Below are 7,197 nucleotides of genomic sequence, written 5' to 3'. Positions count from 1 at the left end.
CTGCTTTCCTTCCCACCACCCAGCACTGCTCTTCAAAGCAAGGTAAACAGAGTGTGGTAATCTAGAATTTAAATCAAAAGGACTATCTCTTTTTAAATACTATAATGTGTTTGTAGTACATGAACAAAATTGCTGTCACCAAAGAAGATAGCTTTATAGATGACTCCATCCCTGTATTTTTGAAAATATTCTGGAGTGTCAAATACAACACTTTACGTTGATTGTCTTAATAAACAGCAGTGGCATCTATGGGCTTCAGGAGGGTGTAAAGGGCAGGGAAGTGCTGCTTATTTCAAGGCACAAGTAGAGAGGAGTATAAAACTATTCAAACCAGGAATTATTTTAAAATGTAATTCAGTTAACTTAGAACATTGTGGACTTACCCACTGCTAACTCTTCAGCAAGCAGGATAGTGAATGCTTGAAGCAGAATCATTTATTAGTATTATGAAGAGATGGTATTTTGAGTATTTAGTGGGAAATCTGTGAACATAACAAATGCCACAACTGGAAACAGAAATGTTTGCTTTGTTATTTCAATGAGTGTTTAAACAATAGCAGCAACAATGACTCAAAGCAGCAAAAATCCAAACTATGGGACTGAAAATCTTAGTGTACAGCTATATTTAAAATAATAATAATTATATGGGTAAACGAATCCCAACATCTAGTTATTTTTGCTGTCACTCGTTTGCTCCCACCTTTTGGCAACAAGCAGTTCTTCAGATTTGCTACTAGCTATTGCTGAAAGACCTCTATTCCCACTCTTCTGGAACAACAGTATCTGAACATTTCCCAAGAAGGCTGAGGCACATTCTCTGCCTTAGCTGTCCTAAACATTCCTCTGCCTTAGTTTTAATATGCCACCACATTTTGCCTCAGTTTGTATTTGTGGGTTTTCTAAGGGAACAGGCAGAGTCAGTAAGGATTAGAGGGAGCACAGATTTCCCTCCTGTCCAAGCACAGTGTTTGTGTTTTGTCTTGGTTTTGAAGAAGGTTTATGTTCTGGAACATGGCTCTCCTCTCCTATTCTGCTGAATTTACCAGCTGAAATGTGACAAGAGTGTATTTTAAAATGTTTGTGAGCTTCTTTTTCAGTGAAAAGTCTGTAGGTCTTTCCCAGCCTTCCCAAATGTGAATATATCTGAGACATATGCCAGCATATTGGATATTTTTATCTGTTGCAGAAATTAGATTAAAAGCAACATGCATTTATGTCTGAATGCACTTCTGAGTGTGGAGTAAGCTGTGGGAGTGGGGATGGTCCTTGTAAAAAACTAGAGAAGGGGAGGGCTGCTGGGGTTTAGTTTTAGCAGGTGACCTGCTGCTACAGAGCTCCATTTGTGATCATTTGATATTGGGAAAATTCAGAACGAAAAAAAATTCGTATCTGAGTAACATGTTAATTTTAAAATTCAGTATTTCATTTCATAAGTAATTTCTAAACACATGAGATACAGACTTCGGTGTATTTATGCGTAGAAGGAATTTGTATGATAAACATAGGATAAACATATACTGCCCTAGAGAGGGAGAGGGCCAAAGAGCTTAGCTTTGTCCAATCCCATTCACCATAGATGCACAGACATCACAGCGTATTGCAGCAAGCTCTTATCCCAACCACACAAATGCTCTCACACATCAAGCCACCGTGTATGTTCCTATCGTACCTGAAATGTTAGCAATTGAAAATGAGATGTCTGTTGAGCTGACATATTCACGATGTACGGAGCATGGAAAGAAATTAAAGATGCAAAAGCAATGTTGAAACCCATTTTTTTCCTTTTCAGCTTTTTGAACAGCAAGCTGCTTCTTTCTTTCCTGTGAAACTACACTGATAATAAAAAGGAATTTTTAAAGAGAAGTGGTGAAGTTTCTTAGCTGAAAATGTTTATAAAATACATACTTATCTCAAAATGATAATGATGAGAACAGATAAGAGGCAATTACTATTTTCTTGAATATGCTGGCAGTGATCTTGTTCCATGATTGTATTTATTATTTTAGTTTCACAGTATGTGACAGAAACTGAATAATTTTTATTTTCTCTGCATCAAGCTTTTTGTGGTTGGCAGTCACAGTTACCTCCAAGTTCTGCTTTGAACTATACCAGGCAACATTTTCAATACCTCTTGCAATAAGAAGTATTATTTAGAGCATATTCAATTACAAAAGTGCTAGGTTTATAGCAATATTTATCGATCACCCAATAAAGATATTTATTTGTCAGGCTAGTGTCTTTAAATAAATAAAGGTGGCATGGCCTTCTTTCACTTTTATAAATGATGTATGTGTGTGACAAGTATCAGCCTCAATAAAGCACATGATGAAAAATTTGTTTTCAGAGCCATGGTCTAGTTCTTTAATTTGAATAAAAACAAGCATAATTTAGAATTAAAAGGATACTTTGCACTGAGATTTGCGTCCTCGCTTTGTTTTGCATTTAAGATTTTTCCCTATTCTTCTGTTCTTATTTTGTGTTCTTAGATTTTATAGCAACGAAGGCTGGCAAAATTTTTTCTCTGCCTCAGTCTTTACGTATATTTTATATACAAGTTATATATTATTGTAAGTGAAACAGCTGGTTTTGAAGCAATTCCCTTTGGAATATTTACAGTTCAATAGTAATATCAGAGAGACCATAAAGTGAAGCTCAGCAAAAACAAAAGGAAACCAGGCAAAATTTCAAAATTTAGAGACTTAGTAAGCTATGAATAAGCAGCAAGATTAATGGAAAATAGACTGTGTCCTTTAGTTTTAATTCTGGAAGATGCTATTAGTAACTTGTATAAAGGAAAGCCATAATTTCCAATATATTTTGAGTGTTACTTTTTTTTTTTTAGTTAAAAGTATTTTTCTACTGCTTTCTCTTGACAGTTCAGGTTTTCTTAAGCAAACCTGAAATAGATACGTTGCAATCTGCCTGCATTCTAGCTTTTAAACATAAAGGTAACTTGTTTTTGATTGTCATCTGATACTATCCTCTTTGGTGGGGTCGGTAAGAGATGCTGAATTAAAGCAAATTTATTCCAGAATTTTTTGAATTTAAACTCTAAGCATATGTTTACCTGAAATAACAACTCAAAATAATTTGTGGAGGGCAAAGAGCATTTTTTTTCTCCAGTTCAAGAATGATGGATGCTCTTATTCAGTTGACCAAGTTAACAAGCAATTTCAAGTTTAACAACCAAAGAAAGGATAAGGGCTTTTTTTTTTTAGTTTTAACTCTTCTGTTACTACTGTGGTATATTTATAGGAAACACAACAGAGAATTAAATCAAAACACTGATTAAAAAGTGCATACTATTAATGTCAGAACAGTGTTTTTATCAGCTAATGATAAACTCAGAACACCTTCCTTAGTTTTATTAGGCTGATTGCAGCTAAAGGCAGTGCTAGACTTCTACACATTTAGGTAACACATTATTATAGTTTTCAGAATGATTACTTTTTGCAAGCAAAATTTATTTTGTTTATTCAAATCAGATAAATGTTACGGGTATTTTAATCATCATTTTTCTGCTTATGTATATTGACATTTTTCACCAGATTCTTCCAGCGCTCCAAGTTGGGATGTCAAAAACTGTGCTTGCAGAAATGAAAGTATCCTCATTATGCAAATTTAGGTTCCACTGATAGGCATGTTCTGTTTTATAAATTACATCCTCTTGTCAGAAGTCAAATTGTATTTGAATAACTTCATGGAAATTGTCACCAAGATTTTAAATTGTGTGCCTTGTATGCCATTGTTGATTTAGTCAGTGAGTAAAAAATGGACATATGTTGATTTTTAAATATGTGCATGATTTTTTTGTCATAAATGTTATTTAAATGAAACCTAGATGCATATGTAATTTTCCATGTATATTTTTGTAAATTTTTGCATTATATAAATAATCTTAATGTTTATATTTAATAAAATATGTTAAACAGTATTAGTTGCTGTATATTTTAGTCCTAACAAGTTTGTTTCCTATAAACATTCTTGAAAAAATTTCCTGTAGGGTAAAATAAATATACATGTTCCGATAAAAATATTAAAGCATAAAAGTTGAAATGAAAAGTGAACTTGAATTATGAAAATTGTTTTTATCTGCTATAAAAAGACTGCCTTTATTATTTACATTTTCTATGAAATTTACAAAAAACAAACACAAATATGTTTTACTCATATTGTTGAGAGTAGTGATACTCAAATATAAGTTCATTTCTTATTGTAAGCTAAAAAATTTAATTAAAAATACATTTTAACTCATTACAAAGAATAAACTGAGTTAAGAAAAGAATATATTTCAATAATTTATAGAGCAGAGATGCTCATTTTAATTTAAAAAATAATGTATTACATTCTTATTAAAAAAAAAATATTTCAATGAGATATAGGTTACCAGCAAAAAAAGGTCCTTTACAGAAGCTCATACTTCAGTTGATCTTAGTTTTCAGAATGACCATTATTGCAGCTGGAGTAATCTTTGATGTTAAGAAAAGTGGAAAAATCAAAGTGAAGTGGTAAATCTGTTCATTTTTCAAACATATTAATCTTGTCAAGTTAATACATAAAATCAATCTTTGCATTTTTTTTCAGAGCCTTTTATTCCCTTTTATCCAAAATATGAAAGCACTTAGGAGGATAAAGAAATGTGGATGACTTTGGAAAAATGATCTGAAAATATATTTTGTCTGTTGGTATTAAACAGTGACACAAGTAATGTGAACTGTGCATGGTCAAAACATGAATTACTTGTTCAACTATTGGAATTCATCGTATTTGTTCTGCTTATAATATGAATATACAGCAAATTTCTGGTACTGCTTTCTTAACAATTCAACTGAATTTCAAGCCCTGACAGTAACAAATACAAATTGCACCAGCCCAAAAAAATTGTTGGGGCTAATTTTAATATTAATGAATTCTTTACAACCTCAGTTCAGCAGTTTCGATTAAGCTTTAATTAGTAGCCAGAGGGGAATCCAAAACAAAAATAAGGAGTTGAATTGCTAATTAAGTTAGTTTGATGAGGTAGAGTTTTAGTAAAAGACTGGTTGTTGTTGGCTGTGCAGGTTCTGACAGGCTAAAAATACTAAAGATTATCATTATTGTAACTAACATCCTACATTACCACCAGATTTCTGCAAGGAGCAGACAGTTCATTAGAGTACAACACTTTTGTGTGTCACTACGAGAATTAAAGTCTTGTTAATAAGATAGCAGTGCATGGGAACCATAGACCAAGACAAGAAAACGTGGTTTTAAATTTGACTGGTGATAAATTATCTAGTTATTTGATACTCTGGTATGCATCTGAATCTAATGTGCATTTATTTGTTAGGAACTGCTTGTCAGTCAATTCATTTCTCAAACGGAATTTTGTTTGTTAGGCTACAGGGCTTAGTGATTTTTCTTTTGACGTGTCCATCACAGTCACATTTTGCTTAATTTGCATGCTTTAGATATATGATGTTCACCAAAAATTGTATTTAGTAGTGAATGTGTAGATGCGAGTAGTTTTGTTAGATGCTCTACCTCCAGAATCTACGTGTCAAAGAAGGTAATATAAGAGAAATCTATAAACAAACTTAGCTGAAGAAGCATGCTGGAGTAAAATTATATAGCTATGTTTTTTCCCTAATGATCCCTTTTATAATGGGTTAAAATCTCGGCCAGCTTAAATCATTATCAAATGAATTTTTACACTGTCAAGTTAACTATTGCATTCAATTAAATCTTTTTGACATTGTAAGTGTGCTACCATAGCTCCCAAAAGATTACTAATTATAACAACTAAAGCTCTGCAGTGATAGCAATTCGACCAAACTGCACATAAGAAATGTGTTAGATATCTCTGTAAGGATCGTATGGAATGTCATTTGATTTCACTATACTTTGATGTTTTCTATAATTTATATTTTGTCCTTTTGCTTAAGGTTTCAAAGCCTACAAACCCAATAATGAAGGGATAAGGGAAGACAGAAAAATAAATTATATTGTTTCTGTGGCATTAAATATAAGCCTGCTATCAGAGCTACATAGCACTAGCGAATTGTAATCAGGTACTTTGACTTAACACTGTTTTGTTTTATAATAAGAGTGGTTGCCATATGTTGGAAGTCCTATCTGTCTGTGTCTTAGGGGTTTCATACCTCTGTAACAAATCCAAAAACTCATTTTATAATACCTTAAATCTACCCATTGTAATGTAGCTCCACTAGTGTAAATCCACATCAAACTTTCCTCATGAATGTTGCTAGAAGATTGCTTATATTATCACTGAAAGCAAGGGGAAGCATTGAATTAGGATGCAGAAGATAGAGGAAAAATAACTTTCACCAAACCTTCTTTTAATGCATAGTTTACAATTTCTTTCACTCAGCATGAAACTGATTAAAAGCACATGGATGCCCCTCATAAAGAATGCTTTGCACAAATAGATGCGTTGTTTAATACGTTTACATCCTTGAATGCTTGGAATTTGAACTGTAATGCAGCAATGTAGCGGTTGTTGGAAAAGAACATACGGTATCCACTATACATCTGTCTGAATATACAGTACATTCCTCTGCTGTCTCACTCTCTCCCAGTTGCATCCAAGGATTCCCACTGGAAGACCAGAGCCTGTTACAGTAAACAAATTACATTGCTGGTATTAGCTATCAGGGGCACTGTTTGTGCCAGATATTACACCAGCAGGCAAACAGGTTCACACAGCCAGCCCTAAGAGTAGATGTGTAGCTGCACACAAACTCTCCACTCACTACTTTATTTAGTTGAAAAATGAAGCACAAATAAAATGTTTTAAAGGAGTCATGATGAATGTGATTTTTGTTGTTTGGATGAATTCCTTCAGTGCACATTTATCACAGATCAAGGCTATTTTTTTATTTCTTAGTTCACTCTTTCTCAAATACCAAACTGACATTCTTCCGTATGGTTCACTTACTATGTCAAAACTAAAAGAAAGATAAAATTAATAGAAGTACAACTCCCTGAATTAAATTGGCATTCAGTGAACAGACCAAGAAAAGATTTCTGTGTCAGTGAAATAAAAGGCAAGATCATTAAAAAGCTTCAAAATTCCCCAAAAGCAGCTTGAAAGTTTAACCAAATGCTATATTTAGAAATTTTGTGTTCCCGATGTTTGTATTCTTATGCCAGTTTCAATACTGATCTCTTTGCTCACCTCGATGTAATTACTACTGA

The sequence above is a fragment of the Pseudopipra pipra genome, chromosome 2 (assembly GCF_036250125.1).
Source record: "Pseudopipra pipra isolate bDixPip1 chromosome 2, bDixPip1.hap1, whole genome shotgun sequence".
Taxonomy (NCBI): domain Eukaryota; kingdom Metazoa; phylum Chordata; class Aves; order Passeriformes; family Pipridae; genus Pseudopipra; species Pseudopipra pipra.
The sequence above is the reverse complement of the archived record's forward strand: the minus strand, read 5'-3'. Positions refer to the sequence as shown.